This window comes from Cupressus sempervirens, chromosome 10 (genome assembly GCF_028749045.1).
Source record: "Cupressus sempervirens isolate cs-2001-9-10 chromosome 10, ASM2874904v1, whole genome shotgun sequence".
Taxonomy (NCBI): domain Eukaryota; kingdom Viridiplantae; phylum Streptophyta; class Pinopsida; order Cupressales; family Cupressaceae; genus Cupressus; species Cupressus sempervirens.
The window spans coordinates 74,886,447-74,909,134 of NC_143127.1; positions in this window are offsets into that span (position 1 = coordinate 74,886,447).

Here is a 22,688-nt window from a genome sequence, read left to right on the forward strand (position 1 = left end):
AAGAGTTCCATACAATTAAGGATAAGGTATTTTAGAAGATATTTTTAAATCTTGTAGAGAGCCTTAATAAAGGAGATGACCCCAAAGAAAAGAAGATATGGGACCACCTTTGCAATCTATTTCACCAGTTGAAGGATTAGAAAAGGGACATTAAAAAAGAGCTAAAACTGAATATAGCATCTACACCTAATTATGAAGATCCCATATTAATGTGACCTGATTCTAGTTCTCATATTATTGTAGTCTTTGGTAGACAAAATGTTATTCCTTATGTTAAAAATCAAAGTGATAATATTCCATCAGATCCCTCTAAAAAAAGAATCTTCTAATGATCATTTGCTTGCACTAGAATATTCTACTTATGATCTACCAAGAGCTACAAATCTGATTCTAGTTGAAGAAAGAAGGAATGAAGTTCAACATTAAGAATGGTTGTGTCAACATGAGGAGGAACTTCATGAACCTATTGGTAAGTCTCTTATCCTTGATAAAGATGTGATTGAAGAAAAGAGTCTTGAAACCAACTATCAGTTTATAGAAGAATCAATTCCATTAGTAGACACAATTTTCCCTTATAGTGAGGAAGAGGAGATTTTATATGGTTTCTTATCACTCTTCCAAATGGATGAACCCTCTAAAGATGACCTAGTTATGAAACTAAAACTTGAAGAAGGGTCATTAACTTCTGATTCTCTTGTCATACATTAAAAGAGAGAAGGGATGGAATTGATTTAGTTTTTTAGAGTAATGAGGTGACCAATCATCAACTAGTGGATTCCATGGTAGAGGTGACATCTTCCTATTCTTAGACTCATGAAGGAAATTCAAACCACTGCAAGAATGAGTTCATTTTCTTAAAAGAGGTGTATGCCTTTGGCACAATAGAAGACCATCAAGAGAATGGCATGAAACATGAAAAGGGAGATAATGAAGTATATGACCAAGCACGGTTGTTTGGACCTAAATGGATGTACAACTAGCTAGTGCATGTAATCAAAGAAACATGTGGAGTTGCCATGTTATTATTGCTACTACAAGTTCAGATCCTACTCAAAGATCAAAATAAATTGTGGAGGAGGAGATCCTACTTCAATCAATTAGTAAGTGGATTCATTTGAGTATCTTCTCCTGCTAGTTCTCAAGGTGAGATTCATCTTACCTCTATAAATATGTTAGGTTAGGTGTGTGTTTAGTGTTCTTTTCTTTCCTTGCTTTCCTACTTTCTATGTGTTTTCTTTTCTTTTGTGTTGGTTGCCCTATTTTGACACCACCCAAATGCATAGCATCTTCTTATGTTATTTAAGACTCTGCAACCTAATGGACTAGGTACTAATCTTTTCTATTTAGTGTTTTCTATAATAAAGGAAGTAGGTAGTTTATTGGTGTGTGTGTTTTTTTCGAACTTACTAAGAAACCATAGATTTCTAGGTTTTTGCCTAGGGACTAACATGCTTAGTACCCCAATCAGAGCCAACTATTGCCATGATTTTAGCCTCCTATAATTTTCAAGATTATAGGATTAGGGTTGTGTCATTGTTTCATGTTTGTGTCTGACCTAGGTTTCTATTAGGTTTTTCTCTCTCATCTTTATCTCTGAGTTTCTTATGTGGGAATATAAGAACAATGTAATAGATTTAATTAGGCTAGGTGGCTAGGATTTGGGAGGGTAAGCTTCTACATACCCTAGATGAGAGAGAGAGAGAGGAGAGAGATAGAGAGAGAGAGAATCGGTTATATTCATAAGAAACCCTAACTCTATGATCAAGTGTTTTATTAAAGGCTAAATGCAAGTAGAATGGAGAGATCATAGGCATATAGAACAAAAGACAATAGAAAATATCAAGTACTAAGGCTTAAAGACAATATACAAACCGTCATAATGAGTTACAAGTGAGATCAATTCAATTCGATGCAAAGTGAGCACTAAAAAATGTAGAAATGGTGAAGAACCTGATCAAAGGTGGTGAAGACCAAAGTTGAGATTGAATCTATGAATCAAAACACATCTGAATGTCGACATCATCAAGTTAAATAGTCAAGTCACCTTGGAAATAATTCACGACCATCAAATGAAGACAAGATCAATGGATAATGTTTTAAGCTGGAATTATAAACTATCTAATGTTGCATCTTGTTGACCCTTAGATCAAAAATAGATATATGCTCATCATTATGTCACTATCAAGAGTTACATAGAGAATAACTAAATTTATATAATGATGAATGGACACATGGAATAGATGGACCCACATTGCAAAGGGAAATCAATGAGTTAAAACCTTTAAATGAACACCATTAGATCAAAGAAAATCTACGAAGGTCCTTATGTCATCATAAAAACATTTTCATTTGATCATCTATGTGAAAAAGTGACATGAAGGCATGTATCTTGTGGGCCATCAAATTTCATGAAGCAACACTAGATCAATGTCAAAGCTTCCAAGAAATGAGTTACTTCCATCTGTCTACCATGACATGACTAGTTGGAAATTGGACCCGTATCGTAAAATAAGGAGACTTAACATCATTTGGTTACCACCGTAAGATTGAAAAGGGATCTACGTTTGTCACCATATCGTTATGTAAAGTTGCAAGAAAAATAATCTAAGTGACAAAATGATGGAGGGACCCATGGAGAATGTTATAAAAGAAGGTCATAATATTTTAATCATGATTGTTAATTTAAGATCAATGGCCAAAATTTGAAAATACAATGACCATTGGAATATGAAATGCATGGGTTTGGCATGAAACAATAGAAGATGAAGAATAAATGACTTTCAACAAGATTTTCTAAGATCACATGTTCAAAAGAATATTCATTGAATATTTTTAGAAATACCATGGATTCATAATCGTTAGTAGAAGAGATACCACATGCTCATATTATGATGCAGATTGGATAATTTCATACTTTATTCTTCTTTTATTTCCTATTAAATGACTTTCTTTGCCAAAATTAAGAAATAATAGAGAACTATAAATGTAACCTCATTTGATAATACAAAGGTCAACAAACTTGATGGTGAATTGGTTTTTAATTCCATTTACCCTATTTTCTTGTCATGTTTTGTTGCCTATGCATAGATTAGTTCTATATTAAGAGTGGAAGGGAAATTATATGAGATCCTATGATAATAAAATGGATTCCATTTCATTTTGATATTTGTAGTAGGAGTGATTCTATTTACTTTCTTCATATATGATTCTACTTTCTCTCTTGTTAATTTCATATTATGTTAGATAGTTTCATTGGGAATTGAATAATAGATGTGTATGAATCTATTGGCAACTTGCTGAATTCCATTTCATTCAAGTTTGATAGTTAAAGAAATTCCATTTTCCTTCATGTGCATCTCTTTTTCCATCCTTCTTTGTATTTAGATGATTAATATTGCATTTAGAATAGAAGTCAGAGTCTGGAATCTCAAGATAGTCTATTACAGTCATTCCATTAGGTGTGATAGGTTGTTCAAATCTATTTTTTCTGAATTTTTTGTGCCTGCAAACAATTTAGTTATCCTTTATTTCTCTTAGGTTAAGAGCTTATAATGTCAAGACTTTTGATCTCATAAAAACATATTCATTGGATATCATTGCAAAGCATAGGGAGTTGTACCTAGTCCTTCAAAGGGTGGTGATAGAATACATACACTAACCCATTTATTGGTAAATGTCCTTTTGTCTCTCCAAGAATTGGGTATCAAAGAGTCAAGATTATAAAATCTAATAGGAGAATAGACTGTTAATCAATATGGTTGCAAACATAAAAGACAATTGAACAAGCACCTAAGAAGGTAGATGAGGATAAATATGATTGAGATGTAGTAGAGATTACCACGGATGGATCTATCAAAGATACACATGAGGGAGGCACAGAGAAGGAAGTAGATACAAAGGCTAAAATTGAAGAAGAGTGGTAGCAAGATTAGGATGTACCTCAGGTACATATACAAAGTGCTAGTCCCCTTCATGTGGACCAAGTAAATCAACAAGATATAATCAAGATAAAGGATGTTTCTGATAGCACAATGTAGAATATCAATCCTTTGACAGAGGATGATTTGAAAAGGATATTATACCTAATTCTAATTTATTTTTTAAATTATGCACTAATTATGTATTAGTCAGCACAATTGATATTGATAAAGCATTATCAGGAAAGAATAAAATTGACACATCTAGTGTGACCCCTACTACTATAGAAACAAAACATATAGAAGCATTATAGGGTGTCACAACTGACACACATTTTCCAATGCCAATTCTACTACATCAAGTGAAGGATACTATGACATCATATGTTAGCACATTAGTGCCAAATGCTTTAGTGCAAGTAGTTTTGATAGTTGAGTAAGATGGGATAGAAGTCCATATAGGCCAAGAATTCAGTTATGCACCTATCTCACAAATTCAAGGTGAAGAAAGGAACACAAAGAAGGAGAAGAATAGGATTGAAGAGTTAGTTTTGACTACAAAACCAAAGTAACATATAGTAATTTCAACATTGGTTATCCTAACAATCTCTACATCTCCTATTCCTAGTCAAACTCTTCATAGGCCAAGTGTAGATGCTACACCATTGCAATCATCAATGCCTAGTCCTAATACATCTAAGGTTGGATAAGATAAATCTTATGGAGATGTCAACTTAGATGAGGTGATTGAACTTCCAAAGTTTGATCTTGCAACAATCACCATAGAGGAAGTGGGCATATTGTAGGAAGCTCTAGCAAGAAAGAAGCACCAAGAGTTACTCAGAAGGGAGCACAAGAAAAGAAAAGTTCTACATGACATCAAAGAAATATTTCTTGATTCATTTAGCCTCCAAAGACCTAATGAGGATAAACCTACTATTGAGAAATTGGTGAATATAGTGTATAAGATCAGTGATGCAGACCTAGATGCAAACACTAAACTTTTAGAATGGTCTAAGAAAAGATTTCAAACAAAGGTTGATGAAAAGATTTCTAGTGCCATTGCACTAAGATAGGTTGAATTAGCAACCAAGATGGAAGATGTGAAAAAGGTGTTAGAGAATATATTTTCTCTATGCACAAAGATTTTTATGTGAATTTTTTAGCACAAGAAGCACAGAGGGCTATTGATCGACTACAAGGAGATTTAAATATAACAAGTAATATTCTTAAGTTGTCTCTTGGTCAAAGTTAGACTCATTTTTAAAGATTTTTATCTACTTAAGGTCAGCTAGATACATTACATGCAAAAGATGAAAATATTAGGGCTATCTTGATAGATATTCAAGCCATGTTGACCCCACACATGGAGGTGTTGCACAAGGAACTAGCCTTTGCTGAAACATTGATGAAGAAAGACTCCCATCTTTCTACTCATGAAGGCCTAGTAGACCTTTTTGTCCAGATAGATGTCCAAATTCAATCTCTAGAGGTAGTGTACAAAAATTGAGATGCAACACTTAAGATTATAATGGAGTTCCATTAAATAGTTTTGGACAAATACACTATTCATGTACTACCCATGACATAAGTGTCAAAAAATGGGGATATTGAAGAAATGGGGAATATTGAAGAAAAAGAGAGAATACACAAACGGGGGTATATGCAAAAATAGAGTAAGCCAATAGTTTAAGCCAAATTTACTCAACAAGAGTATCAGATCTAGATACAACACATAAAAATCAACTTAGGGGGAGTTATGAAGTTTTGAGGTATGACTAATAAGTAATCATTTTTGCAAAATATTGAACATTTTGAAATTTTGTATGTGAGTCAAGTAAAGAATATAGATTATCTGAGTTTTTCTCATAAGTTAAGGTTATATATGCATGATAGCATGTTTTTTCCACTCATGTCAAAGGGGTAGATTTTGTATCTCATTGTAGTTTTGACATATGAGTGACAATACACTTAAATTAATTACCTAGCAATATTTAGTGCATCCTGAGTAAGTAGTGTATGCCGAGCATAAGTTGTTAGATAATGCATGCTAAGAAAAATGTAGTATGTGTCAAGCACTAACCGAGTCATTCTAGTGATGAGAAAGTTAATACATGCCGAGTGAACAATGGATATCAAGTCATTCAAAGGTTGTGTCACAAAATTGAAGATATAGTGGATGCCAAGCATAAGAGGCTTCAATTGTTGAGTAAATAGTTTTGGATATAGTTATTTTAATGGCACAAACTCTATGTAAACCATTTTTTAGCCAACTTAAGGATTATTTTTTGATTCTAGATGATAAGAACAAATCTATATTGAGAATTCCTATGTAGTACATGCAACCAATCAGATAGAGGGATGAATTAAGAGCTAAAATAGGTGAATCACAATCTTTGATTCCTACCTAACCTTAGGTCACCTGAGTCTTTTTAAGAATGGAAAACCCTAAAGAGTTTATAAGTGAAGAGAGAAGTTTGCATGCATAGATAGAGCATTCATGGTGACTAAGGAGTTATGAAAGACATGAATTGAAAAAATATTTAGAGAGAACATAGAAAAGAAGAGAGAGGATATAAGTGATACATCTAAACAGGAGGATCAAGTATACATCATGAAAGAGATGATCTGATATCTAGTAGAGAGGTGCTAACTAAAGGATCAGGGCTAAGACATTCTAATAAGTGAATTGGTAAAATCTCTTAACCAAGTAATCCTGGCAGGCATTTGTAAATCCTTTAATAGGGTGCTTACTTCATTGTAAGTTGAAGTCCTTTAACTAGGCACACTTCTAACATGGTGTTAAAATCCTTTAATGAGGTAAGACCTAATAGTCTTTGTAATCCTTTAATAGGGCATACCTTTCACATGGTAGATCATAGTTTATGGTCAAACATCATAACCTTCATTGGATACACTTTACAACTATAGTAGTGAATATTTGTGGGTGTCATCCCCTCCCCAGTTTTACTTTCTCATTAGAGCATTTCTGGGTAACCAAATATCTTGGTTCATATATTTTTACTTATCTCATGCTATCGATGAATATGTTTAGTTTGGTATTTCATTTTACATGCAAATTGTGAGATGGATGTGAGGTGAATGTTTTAATGGTTAAAGTTTTGAAGTACTTATTCACGCCCCCCCCCCCCCACCCTCGCTTCCCTTCCCCTTTTAGATTTTACTTTTCCTATTGTTATTTCCAAAATTTTCCCCATTCCTCTTTATCTTTAATATTATAAAGACCCTATAATAGATGAGGAAAAAATTCAAAATTCCTACTACGATAATTAGAAAAACATATTCTCATCTTTATTTGTAACATATCTTTTTTAAAATAAAAATCTAGTAGGTCACTTTCATGATCATATGTTTTCTCAATTTGATCATCAATTTTATCAATGATAGTGAAACATAGGGCAATGAAATTATCTTCTCTACTGATCCATTTTCTCAAAATTTATCTCAAGGAAACATCATTGTTCTCCAATCCCTTCCAAATATCTTCTAACCTTGACATTTATAAATGGAACAAAGACAAGTTTATTCTATCAACTAGAGGCAAAATTGTTTCTCTAGCCCTATCCTCATATTATATTTGCACCTCTATTTGCACTACCCTGAGTTTAGCCTTTTCTTCATTTAGCTCATCTGTAGTATAGAATGCTTGATACTAAGGTGTACTTGGGATTTCAACAATAGGCCTAGTGGGAGGAGGTGGAGTAGAGAAGGTTGCAATCATAAGATGGCTAGGTTCTTCTCCCACTTTTCTATTTCCTTGATACTTATGTAAATTTGAAATGATCTTCTCCATTTCATTTATTTTCTCCATCTCTCATCATAGGCTTCTAACATTTTTCCTAAGTTAGTGTTGAGCTCAAGGAGCTTATCGATATCCTTCTCGGTTACCACCACACAAAAACTAGCCACCTCTTTATTCATGAGAGCAGTCTTCTCACTATCCACATTTTCCACTCTATATATACTACCATGTCTCTTGTATGTTTTGCATCTGAAGCTTCCTAAAGTCTAGATTTATCCCTTTTCTAAATTGACCACATGACTACAGCCTTATGATCATCACTATATTTCACCCCTTTGAGGGCTTCCCTAAACTCCTCTTCTATGTTAAATTTGGTCCCTGTTCTCTTCTAATAACATAAAAAATTATTGCATTAGCAATGTCTCATTCTGGTAGTATAAGGACACCCAAGTCCTTCAATAGTTTTTTATACACACACGCATGCATGCGCACACACACATCACACATACAAAGAGAGAGAGAGAGAGAGAGAGAGAGAGAGATGGGTAGAGAAAGAGCTCGATATTAAGAGAGAGGGGGGATATAAAGAAGAGATAATAAAATAGGGGAATATATATATATACTTAGTTCATGTTCCATACATATTTGTCTATTTTCTTATCTCCCTCTCATCCTCTCTTTATCTCCCCATCTCCCTATCTCCCTGTCGATTTATCTCTATTTGTTTATCTATTTTTCTCACATCCTCTCATTCTATATCCATCAAACTATTTCTATCTTAGTTTCCCTCCTCCAAATCCCTCTTCTTCTTAATCTCCATCTCCATATCTCTGTCTATCTCATTACTCTTGTGGGTAAAAGCACATACCTATGTCACCCTTTTGTAAAGGAAAAGGCTAACAAAAGTATGATTGTTCACCTTCAATAACATAAAACTAGTATTATTATTTAGAATTTGAAAATAAAGTAAACTAATGAAATGGTTGAAGTTTAGGCTTATAATTTTTAATAATTATTTGGAATAATAAATGATATATTTTGCTAATTTTTATAGACAATTTTTTAGTTGCTGAAAAACATTAAAAATTAGGGGTTTAGTTCCCACCACAAAACTATATGGAAATAAACTTATTTCTATTTGAACTTAGAAAATGTTATAGATAACACATACAAATAGAACAATCAAAAATAAAAATTTACTTCAGACCTATATTTTCTCTTTTATAGCGATTCAAAATTTAACTCACTCAAAATCAATAGTTTTCATCTCCCACCACATTTTTCAAAATAAATTTGTTCTAACCAAAAGAAAAATTATACATTTTGAAAGAGGACTCTCTTCTCTAGAACGTCATATAATTTTTAAATTTTTTGATATGATTTAATAATTTTTCTTTCTCAAAATCAACATTTTTTTTAGTCTTAAAATATGTGTTTGTAGAATTTTTTAATTATGATATACTATATCTAATAAAAAAATGATAAAACCTATATGAGAATATTCTTGACTTTGAGCTCTATAAAATGATATTTTTATTTTATTAAAAAAATATCATAAAAAATAGTAGGAGTTATTGAAATGTCAGTTTTCTAAATAATATTATTTCTTTAGTAATTGGATATAAACTAGTATAAAACATACATTTAATAGATATTTCCAATTAAAAAAGTGTGAGACCATATATAACTTAGCTAGAATGAATTTATCTATTAGATCACGTGTTTGAGAAAAAATGATTTTTTCATAGAAATACTCAAATTCAGTCGTTTTGATAAGTCATCTTGAAAGGTGACACAACTTTGTACTTTTACCCTTGTACTCTCTCTTACTCTTCCCTTTGCACTTCTCCCTCTTTGTATCCTTATCTACCCCTATCTATACATCTCTTTATATTTCTTTCTCCATCTATATCCTACCACATCTCCTCTTTTTCTTTTTATATATCTCCCCTCTATATCTCTAAACAAAGTTTTTAGAAAGTGAACATTAATAAATACAAAGTAATTTTTTTACTATATATAGATATATTATTCCCAAATATTTTCTAATATCCCCTCATTGCTCTTTGGTATTTCATAATTAATTTTGAACTTTTTAAATAATATAAATTTTGTAAAGACAATTGTTCTCAATTTTATTTGGAGAGACAAACCATAATAAGCACATAAATATTGGTCTTAAAAATATGGCATGTTTTAACAAGATAATACTTCTCTATGGGGAGTAGCCAACCAAGATCATTGTGCAAACATGTCACCACAAAAATTTTAACTTTTTGGAATCTCATTCATTTTAAGCTTAGCAAGCATTCCAACCTAGTTTCCATGACCCTCCATCAATGTCTAAGAATTCTATTGTGTTTTTAAGATTCTTAATCGTTAAGTCTAATGTCACTTTAATTGATGAATTGAATTTCATAGTTAAATTCACATATAGATTTTTGCTTGTCCACACTAATTTCTTGTTGGAATGCTAGCTAAATAGTCACTACATAAAATATGTATTTGTAACTACAATCATCATGCTCATGTAACTGTCATTTATTATTAGAAGTTCCTCAATATTATAGGGCCGCTATTTCTCTTTGAGACAGAAACACATCTTCCCTTATTTCATTTTTTTCTCATAGTCATTCTAACAAATTGGTATTAGAGTCAAGTTTTCTTTCAAGGAAATAGGTCAGGAAAAGAACATTGCTCGAGTCACAAAAACCAATAGAAAAAACTATTAACTGAAAAATATTATTTCTTTGCATTTAAAATTTTAATTTGCTTGAATCACAAAATCTTAGAGATAAAATTTTAGCACATTTGAGTCATCTTGTGTCATCAGATATAGCTATTGCTAAATAGTGGGAATGTGACTAAATCTTGTTAAATACAAAACTAGGCCCACTACAACCCTATTGATTGTATCATTTATCAATGGATGTCTATAGATGCATATATGGCTCATTTTGAGAGACTAGCAGTATGAGACAAATATTTTATAGAGGAGGCTCATGGTTCTTTTCATGGGTGGCTTGATAAATCTTTTGAGAGGTTGACACACTCAACCAACCTAATTTAGTAAAATCCATCAAAGAGATTAGAGACATAGAAGCTTCAATAAGTGAATTTCTATGTAAGGGTGATGTCCTTGATTTTGACAAAGATTTAATAAAAAGTTAATAATACTAGAATAAATACAATATAAATACATAATAATAAAGATAGTAATTATATTATTAATACATTATTGAATGTATTATAAACATAAAAATTTAATGAATATGTATTAATCACTAGTGTTAAAAATAAATAAGAGATAAATATTAATATAATAGAAAGTGGAACTACAATTAATAGAATAGAAATTGCCTTGGACATTTGGATTTTTTTTTTAAAACTTGTCTTCTTCTTCATTACATTTTAGTTTAGGCTTGGCAACATCTAAACCCTAAACTAAAATGCATAGGGAAGATGAATCGATCATTTTGCTTGACCAATACTATGTTAGTGATTTGATTTGATGAAAACTAGTCAATGTATAAATATCATTCAAACATCAATAACAAATTATTATAGCATAAGGTCGGATGTCAAACATAGTTTAGATTTGCCACATAGTGATACTTAGGCCTAGGAATATTTGGCAAGAGAGATAAATATAGTGATGCACTAATGAACAAGTGCCACATAGTGGCTTGTACTTTTTGTTAGTATTTTAAAATAATATTGTAAAAAAAATTGTAACAGGGGAGAGGACCCAACACTTGAGCGCATTCCAATAGTTGTAACAATAGTTGTTAACTTATTACCCACACTTGTTGATTTAATATCCAACATTTTTGACAAGATTCCAATATATGCGACTTTAAAGTTGTTCTTGTTAATGATGATTACCCATAAGTGAATGAAAAGTGTCCCTTTTTCCAAAAAACAACCAATAGTGTGATGCCACATCAGCTGCACAAGTATGGGGGTCTCCAATGCACTATGATTGGTCTCACTTTTTTTTTGCATTGTTTTGGACACTTTGACAAAAAACATACTGATGTGACATCATATTTGATGATGTGGCTCTAAAACCTTAGTTATAAGTAGGGGACTTGCCAAGTAACCTACTATCAAAAAATGAGAGTGATTTGAAATTTCCACATAGGATTTTGAGAAGCGTGAAGTTAGGGTGCACAACTACTAGGTCCTCTCCCCTAGCATGTATATATTTTAATTTTAATATAATAAATATTTTAGTAATAAATAGCTATTATGGTTATATTATTTTATACCACTTGAAACTCTGAAGCAGTTGTGCCAACGTGTAATGAACTACAATTAATGTTAGAGACATTCTAGGACACATTCTTCTGCCTCAATCAAATGATATCAATTCAAAATCATGCCCTTTCATATCAATCACTTCCCCCTTTTTAAAACACTTTCATGCTCAAATTATATGGGGTGGTTCCCCAAGGTTGGATCCCTCTGAATTACTTGCGCATTCACCATCAGTCAAAGTTGACGAGGCGCTGCAACAGATAGCTTCCCATTTCTTTAGCAACGACTGCCCGCCCGTAACTCCCTCTGTAGGAGTTTATGGAAATTAGGGATTGAAATGCATTAGTAGAAAGATCGATTATTTGTCCTATTTCAATGACATTACAGAGGAATGTTGTGCAAGCATCCGCAAATTCATTGTCAATGCTATGAAAGAAAATGACATTCAATTCAAAAATCATTACAAAAAAATGACCAAAAATAGAGTTCAAGTAGAAAAGATTAAAAGACAAAATTAAGAAACATTTAGAAACTAAGACATTGATTCAAATGGTAACTAATTTACTTTCTATATTTTACAAATGAGAACAGCAAATATAGAGAACACAGATTCTTGGAGAAATTTAAGATCCATACTTTAAATGGGTGAGAGATAATTACCAAATAAGAAAATGTGACTAAGAGTAGTGATATCAAAGTTCAATAAGGATGGTACTGAAAATTGCAGATTCATGCTATATGAAAATCCTAATCTAGGATGTAAAACATAGCACTACAAACAAGTGCGGAATGAATTTTTTTCCTCGAATAAATGGTCATTGGCATGTCTTCTTTCAGGGTCCGTTTGGTTGATGGAATAGGAATAGAAATAGAAAAATTGGAATACGATTTCTATTTTCTGTTTGGTTGATGGAATAGGAATAGAAAAATTTGGAATATGATTTTTACATTCCTATTTTGCCTCTAAAATGAGCTTATACTCATTCCAAAAAATAGTTGTTATTGGAATATCCATTCCTATTCCCAATATTACATGCCTATTCTCCATTCCTATGCCCATGGCCAAATGGGCCCTCAGGGAATCCCTTTCCATTTAAAAGAAATGGCACCTTTGAAGATAAAATGTCCAACTGAGGTCATGGTTTCAAATATAGTAATCACAAATATGACACCCAAACATTGAGGGAGCACACCCTTGCCTTGTAGAAGGAATATGTAAAATAAGAAATGTGTCCCCCGCCTTCTAGAAGGAAGATTTAAAATAAAAAATGTGGAGTGGCCAAAATAGGAATTCCAAAATAATAATAATAATAAAATATTTACGGTTATAGATTAGGTATTATAAATAGTTACCATTTTTCCCTTCACTTCATTGGAAAAAAAATGAATCTAAATAATTTCATTGCCAATACTCCTATGATACCAATATTACAATAGTAAGATATCTTCACAAAAAGGAAAACTTAACCTTCAAAGTTCAATTTGATAAAATAAATTAATATTGATTTAAAAACATATGGAATAGAAGGGGGGGAGAAAGAGGGAGAAGATAGAGATACATAATTGTACACAAAGATATAAAGATAAAAAAAGTTACAAAGATAGAGAGGGGGAGGGAGAGAAGAAAATATTGAAAGATAAGAAAGACGGGAGATAAGTGAAGATATATAGATGATGAGATGGATTAAAAGATAGATAAAAGGATAAGATGTGTAGGGAGACAAGGGAGGTAGAGATAAATAGACAAACATCAAACATAGATAAGTACATATATGAAAATATATGAAGATAGGGAGAGATTAAGTGTGGGATAAAAACAAAAAGGAGATAGATGGAGGGAGGGAGAAAAAGATCAAGATATATGTGAAAGAGAAGGATAAAGATATATGATCATCTAAATGGGGGACATATATTAGGAATAAAGAGGAATGGAGAGATAAAGTAAAATAGATATATTGATAGAGGAGGTTTGGTTGGAAAAATATGATGCTGTAGAGATTGAAAGATATATGAAAGGAGGTGATAGAGAAGGATGGATGGAAAGAGGGAGAGTTTTTGAAATAGGGAGAGGAAGGTACAAGATATAGATAGAGATGAACATAGAATGAGAGGATGGGAGAGAAATGCATAGATAAATACAAAGAGAGTGAGAGAGGTCTAGAGGTAAAGATAGAAATAAATTTAGGGAGATACATAAGAAGAGATAGAGAGAGGAAGAGATAGAAAGAGATATAGATGGTGAGATAGATTGGTAAAGAGATAAGGAAACATAGAGAGGATGAGACATAGATTGAAAATGGGACAAATACTTAGTTCATGTTCTATACATCTATGTGTTGGAATTATGATATATTTGTCATTAGTGCAAACACTTATTCAATTTGGAATGCTTATCTAGCTCATCACTTAGTCTACAATGTATATCGAGCATTCAGTAGTTACCTTATAAGTTCAACAGGTAAATAGTTTTCACCGAGCATTCCAGAAGATATCGAGTGAAAAAAGTAAACGAAGGACTCAGTGTTTATCGAGTAAAGCAAGGTAAACAAAGAAGTTAGTTTCTACCGAGTGACACTATATCTATCGAGTCACCAATGGTTACTGAGTTCCAAGCAATGTTGTGTGGCTAGTATGAACTGAGCCTCTACTCCTACTAAGTGCATGATGATGTTGAGTAATGTAGTGGATGTCGAGTATCAAAAAGTCACCAAGTCAGTTCAGTGAACCTGAGTTATTTACTATTGGACCGACTTAGTAATATTTTGTTCACTTGTGTTTTGGCTGACCTTGCAATTGTAAATATTGGAAAGGTATATATGTAATGTATGATATCATTTGTAGTATGGAGTGTATGAAAATATAAAGAGAGTGATGTTCACATGCGAAGAAGGTATTGCTATATTTTGAGAAAAGTGAAAGCGAATCAGTAGCAGAGTAAAATACAGCAAAGTCAACATATGAGCAGAAAAGTTATATCTATCACATCAGGTGATCAATGCAAAAAGGATCTTATAAGAAAATATTTGTAAGCAGATCCACTACTTCATCCTAACAGGTGAATCAGTTTATAAATCCTTTAACAGGGTAGATTTAAGAGTCTTTTTGTAAATCTCCTAACAGAGTGCATACTTCACTGTATGTTTGTAAATCTTCTAACAAGGTGGATCTAGCAGTCCTACTTGCTCCTAACAAGGAAGATTACCAAAAGTGATCATTGTAAGATTTAACAAGCCAACTTTATGCGACAGTATTGAAGTTTTGTGGGCATCATCCCCACCCCAGTTTTACTTTCTATTTGGAAGGTTTTTGGGTCACTAAATCTCTTTGTATATGTGTAATGAATGTTTGATCTTTCTTTTATGTAGTAGATTGGATGAATGAATGATGAATGGTTAAAATGCTGAATTGTTTAAAAGTTTTATAAGTTACTGATTCACCCCTCCCCTCTCAATAACCTATCTTATCTTGAATATTTTCAACAATTGGTATCAGAGCTCTTTGGTTCTCAGGAAAAAGCTTGACAGCTTGAGCAAAGATCAAGGATAATGGAGATATTCAAACTTGATAAATCTATTGAAAATGAAAAGCTAGATCTGGAAATGGCCATGGCTCAACTGAAAGAAGCAAAGGAGCTTCTTTCTCAATCTCTAAAAAAAAGGAAGGAACTTGCAAGACAAATTTATGATCATCACTTTGTTGAAGAAAAGATTGAAGGCCTTTTACCATCAAGCAATTCAAATGAAGCTAATGAAGCAATCAAGGAACTCCTAGCAAAGAATGGTTCTTTGGAGGAAGAAGTAAGAAAGCTTAAAAGAGAACAAGATATCCAATCAATCAAACTATGTGAAGTTTTGGAATAGAGAAACAAGGAAAATGAAGACTTAGAGGCAAGAAATAATCAATCCCTTCAGCATGAAGATCTTGTAGGTCAACTATCTAATGCAAATGAAGAAATTATGAATCTAAAATCTGAGAATGAAAGTTTGAGAAATGATTTAATCACTGAAAGACAAATCAATGCAATCTTACAAAGTGATCTAAGATCTAAAAGACAAATCAATAAAAGTTTGGAAAATGACTTGATCACTGAAAGACAAATCAATGAAAGAATGATGAAATCTCAAACAGACATGAATCAATTGAATCAACAAAATGAGCAGAATCTTCATAGACAAAAAGGTAAAGATGGTCTTAGATACAAGGAAGAAGGTGAATCCTCCAAATAAGGTGCACAAAGGAATCAAAGACCCACTTGCAATCATTGTGGCAAGATAGGTCATACATCAAAAAAATGTTGGAGTAATGAAAAGAAAAAATTCAATGGTAAATGCTTCAATTGCAATCAACATGGTCAAAAAGCTAATGAATGCAAAGAAAAACCAAAATTTGAAGGAAAATGCCACAAATGCAAGAAACAAGATCACAAGGCATCTGAATGCAAATCAAAAACATTCAATCCAGCAGAACAAATTATCAAAGCAATATTTGGTTGGGACTACAATACTTGGTGTAGGTGTCACTATAGTGGAGAACATGAACACATTGGGATAAACTGTGCAAGACATCACCTAAGAAAGAATGATACAATCATAAGATGTTACACATGTACTGAACTTGGTCATATAGCCAAGAATTACATGAATACTGAAAGAATTAAAGATGAAAAGAAAGCTAAAGCTGATAACATTCAAAAGCAGATGAGACAACACTGGATTCCTAAATCTACCGAGCAAGATAGTTCAAATGATGGTCATGTCACTCAAGAAATGGGTGACTTCATCATTTCCAATTAGATTTAAGAAGAATCAAGAACTACATGTTCTAGCCATATCTTAAGAAGTTCCAAAGTGAAAGAGTGGAAATGATAAAATCAGTATTTCAGATACAAGGATAAAAAAAAAGTTATCATTAACCGTGTTGCATCTACCAAGCAAGGTTGGCTAAAGACCTTACCGAGCTAGGTTGGGAGTATCAAAGATTTTATTCTACCACCGAGTTGCAAGGTTTTACCAAGTAAATCAATGACAGACTGGCAAGAACTATGTCATCTCAGCCACCTTCGTACCAAGCATTAATGATAGTATTTCCATCAAAAGGGCAGAATTTGATTTCATTTTTAACCACGACTTAAGAATACTTAGAGCTAAAAGATTTCCAGTTGCACGCCAATGATTCCAAGCAATTTGAAGCGAATTTCCTACGAAGAATTTGTTTGAAGAATTTATCATCCACCAAGTAGCAATGGCATCCACAAACACCAACAGTAGCAAGGCGAAGAGGGGTTCTAAAATTATTGTGAAAGGAGTCAAATGGAAAGCCCCAAAATTCAAACTAGTGCCTGTAATTGCTAAATCACTTGACCCACATGGAGCTCAATTGCAAATTCCACCTAAGGTACTTCTTATTAATGATATTCACACTCATTTCAAATGCACTATTTAAGAAATTGGTACATTAGATATGGAAAATGCCCTAGGATCATTATGTGTTGATGGAGCCCTAAAACTTGAGCATAAGCACTTAGAAGAAAAAGGCTTGACCCACATTCCCCACCTACTAAGGAATTTCCAAGTTAAATGGGTGAGATATGTTCTGAGCCATGTACACAATGGTTAGTTGTGGTTGGAGCAACCCATATTGATAACCAAGAAGATGATTCATAAGATCACAGGTTTGCCTATGCTCAACAAAGCCAAAACCACTAAAACCCTAGGTCGGGATGAGTTGCAGAAGAAAACCCTAGCAGAATGGGATGAAAGAGGACTGAAGCTTAACAATATATCTAACATGGAACTCAGGTTTGGCATTCATGTAATTTCATATAAACTATATAGTTCTAGCAAATTGAATAGTGTACCATGTGAGGTTGTGGATTTAGCATTTAAGATAGTAAAGAAAAATCTAGAATATGACTTGGCAAGCTTACTATTGAAACAATTAAACAAGAATATGGAAAGTATTAGGACTTCAAAGAATAACCCTTGTAAATTTGGCTCATTTTTAATTTTCTTGTTCTTTTATGTTCAAAAATTCTTTCCATCAAAAGGAATAGTAGTATGGAGAAAAGACATTCCAATTCTATATTATATTAATGAGTTTATAGTGGATATGGGTAAAAATTTTGACAAAGTCATGGATAACTATTTTGAAAACTTCAAGGAAAGAATGAATAATCAGTTTAGAATTCCTCCTAAGCTTGTTGAGGATTATAAAGATGATATATGTTTTATGGTTGACTATAATAAAGTGTACATTCAGGTAGTCATACCCTGAGTGGCATGGGTAAAATCATTGACTTATGAATTAAATATTGATGAAGCAAGAGACATCATTGAGGCACTGGTGAATGAACCAGCTATTCCTAACATCCTTGCCTTTGAAACTTATGATGAAGCAAGGGTTAGAATTGGGCTTGAAATCAAGCTACCACAAGCCATAAGCAAAGGCAAGAGGAAGATAGCCAAATTGAAAATTGCAACCGGTCCTCTCATGCTAACAGAAGGAAAAGGTGAGGATGAAGAAGATGATGAAGAAGAAGGAGGAGAAGAAGAAAAAGAAGAACAAGAATCTAAAGAAGAACCTCCAAAGAAGAAAGGTAAAGCAATCATTACCAAACCTAAGAAGAAGCCTACTGCAGTATTCACCAAAAGAACCAAAAAAGGAAAGCAAGAACCTATACTAGTCAAGCCTCCACCCACATTTGAGGAAAGGCTCAAACAATTGGAAGAAGGAGCAGGCATCACAAATTTCAAGGCATTAAAATTTGAAACAAGAACAGATGCTAAGAAAATGTAGATTGAGGAATTGGTACTCTCCAAGATGGGTAAATGGAAATACTCCCTGGACCAGCTTGCCTCTCAAATCTCCAAAGAATTACTAGAGAGATTGCAACCGAGATGGGAGTCAACCACCCAAATGGTAAAAGACATATATGAGAAATCTCTGAAGAATCTTTGACCAAGTCTCACTGGAGCAGAAATAAAGAATGCAATGAAAAACCATGAAGGTAAAATGATGATCAGATTTCACACCTGTTTGATTTTAATCAAAGACATTAAGCATGTTGTAAATGATGCCACAAACATGTGGAAAAACATCTATCATCTGCATAAGCCCAGTGAAGACCCAATAGAAATCAAGGATGATGATAGCAATGAAAGTGATGATATTGATGGCACTCCATCCATCAAAATCTCACCAGGAGAGTTGCATGCATTAATGGAAGACAAGGAGGAAGAAGAAAATGAGGAAGAAGATGATCCAGTTAAAATCGCAGTAGAAGTGATTGCATCCCTTCCTCACTCTCCACCAAAAACTCTTACATCCACCAAGGAGACAGCTTTTGCAAGTGAGATTATGAGCACAAAAGTCACATCAATTGCCTAATCTTCACCAACCTCCTCCCAACTCCACTTATCTAAAACAGAGGTGCCAAGCACTTCATCTACCAAGCTGACTACTACTTCTTCAGGTACCAAGCCAGCCTCCTCAACTCCATCATCATCAGTTAGTATAACAGTAAGTTCCACAATTTTGTTAGTTCTAGCTTGTTCTACAATTTTTTCAGCATTATCTACATCTACTTCAAATCTAATTAGTTCAGATACTACTATACCAAGTGTATCATCATTTTTGGGAAGTATTTCAATTTTTGATCCGGTAAATACTTCTATTGGCATTCAATCCTCAAGTCCTATCCCAGTTTTTACTACTAGTCCTTCCATCTCCACTATTGTGTCTATTCCTAAGATCAAACCAGTCATCACAAAAGTCAAACAAAAGTATCCATTAAGAATTTTGATCGATGGAAAGGAAATTCTAGAAGATATTGACTTAGACACAGAGATAGTGATTCCAAAGATTGACTATGAAAATGCTACGATTGAAGAGATGAGGTTTGCATGTCAACTAATAGAGATGAAAGCTACACAGAAGTAGTTAAGGTCTGAAAATGATAAGGAATACAAAATAATTGAGAACACGATAAGGAATACAAAATAATTGAGAACGCCAAGAATATAATTATAGATGTTATAGGTGTTGAAGTAGATTCTATTCAACACATTTTGATTTAGTTAGAAGAGGCTATAAATAAATTCAATAAGGACACCTCTGGTCAAGAAAAATTGATTAAAAAGGCTAAAAGGAAATTTGATAATAAGGTGCTTGAGCACATTGCTTAGCACATTGCAATAAAATAGGTAGAATTGTCCACAGTTTTGGCCAATCTTGAAAATTTCTTTAATAATGTAACTTCACTTTTTGCCAAACTTTGTGATGTTACCGAGTACACCAAGGAGATAAAATAAAAATTGAATAAAATTGATGAGGATATGAAGGTCAGTGCCCAAATGCTGCAACTTGACCCAAATTCAAGTTCATCCCATCATCTCAGAATCAAATTTTTGTCAAAAAAGCAGGCAGAATTGTTGAGAGAGGAAGCAAGGATCAGGTCTACCTTGATTGACATTCATAATATGATCCTTCCTATCATGGACACAATGCAGAAACACATTGTCTACTCCAAAGAATTGATCCATGACAACAATTTTTCAGTTGCAGATCATATGATTGAACTTTCAGCTGAAGTTCAAATAGCACTCTCCACCTGCAAAATTTTGCAAGAAAATTGGGATAAGACTTTGGCTCTTATTCTCAAGGTACACTCTGAGTTTATCTCCCATTTTGGTGTCTCTATGTAAATACATATTGTGTAATTTGGCATTATTGTCAAAAAGGGGGAGATTGAGTACCAAAGAAAAGATAGAGATATTTGTAAATACTCTATGCATATTGTATGGGGGAGATATATGTAAATCAATACGTCAAATTTTGCACCTAAGTTTTGGCTCATAAGTGTTTTTGTCACTAATGCCAAAGGGGGAGATTGTTGGAATTATGATATATTTGTCATTAGTGCAAACACTTATTCAATTATGAATGCTTATCTAGCTCATCACTTAGTCTACAGTGTATACTAAGCATTTAGTGGTTACCTTATAAGTTCAACAGGTAAACAGTTCTCACCAAGCATTCCAAAGGATACCGAGTGAAAAAGGTAAACAAAGGACTCAGTGTTTACTGAGTAAAGCAAGGTAAACAAAGAAGTTGGTTTCTACCAAGTGACACTATATCTACCGAGTCATCAATGGTTACCGAGTTCCAAGCAATATTGTGTGGCTAGTATGAACCGAGCCTCTACTCCTACCGAGTGCATGATGATGCCGAGTAATGTAGTGGATGCCAAGTATCAGAAGGTCACTGAGTCAGGTCAGTGAACCTGAGTTATTTACTATTGGACTGACTCAGTAATGTTTTGTTCACTTGTGTTTTGGCCAACCTTGCAAATGTAAATATTGGAAAGGTATATATGTAATGTATGATATCATTTGTAGTATGGAGTGTATGAAAATATAAAGAGAGTGATGTTCGCATGTGAAGAAGGTATTGTTATATTTTGAGAAAAGTGAAAGTGAATCAGCAGTAGAGTAAAATACAAGGTCAACATAGGAGTAAAAAATTTATATCTATCACATTAGGTGATCAATGCAAAAAGGATCTTATCAGAAAATAGTTGTAAGTAGATCCACTGCTTCATCCTAATAGGTGAATCAATTTATAAATCCTTTAATAGGGTAGATTTAACAGTCTTTTTGTAAATCTCCTAATAGAGTGCATACTTCACTGTATTTTTGTAAATCCTCTAACAAGGTGGATCTAGTAGTCCTACTTGCTCCTAATAGGGAAGATCACTAGAAGTAATCATTGTAAGCCTTAACAAGCCAACTTTATGCTACAATATTGAAGTTTTGTGGGCATCATCCCCACCCTAGTTTTACTTTCTATTTGGAAGGTTTCTAGGTCACCAAATCTTTGTGTATATGTGTAATGAATGTTTGATCTTTCATTTATGCAGTAGATTAGATGAATGAATGATGAATGGTTAAAATGCTGAATTGTTTAAAAGTTTTATAAGTTACTGATTCACCCCTCCCCTCTCAGTAACCTATCTTATCCTGAATATTTCCAACACTATGATGTACCCATTGCACACTAAGGTATGATCATCACTTGTATCTCCTTATATAAATTGGAGGTGGTGATGAAGGTGAGCTATCACATTGAAGGGCGGTTTGTTCATGGAATTGGAGGCAGCCCCATTCACTAGATTGTGTAAGAAGTAGACTTTCTAATTGGTTGTGACATGTCGTGGGAGTGCATGTTGAAGACACAGTGGCTAAGGGCGAGGGATGAGTCATGGTGAATCCATTGATGGTGGGAGATGTTGGGTAAACATTTGTATTATGGGTATTTTCCCCTAATTGGAAACATTCCAAATCATGTTTTTCATTGTAGTTGTGGAGTCTCCCTTTAACTATTTGCAAGACAGATCTCAAATTGATCATTTTGCAAAGCATTTATGGCTCCTTGGTAGGAAAAAAAACACAATTTCTTGATTTACTAGCCAAATTGTGTTTTTAAAATTCATTTGCCCTTCTTTTAGGGCTATTTGGTTGCTAGCATGGAAATTGACAATTAGAATTAGGAATGAGAATAGCAATGAGAATTGGGAATGGGAATAGCCTATTCCAATTCCAGACCCATTTGGTTCACCTGGTATTTGATTGAGAATATATTAATTTCATGTTTGGTTGTATGAAAATAGAATTGGAATATGTTAAGAGAATTATTTTCTATCAAGGTGAAGCTCTTATTGTATATTGATTTAATTATGATCTTTGAATTAA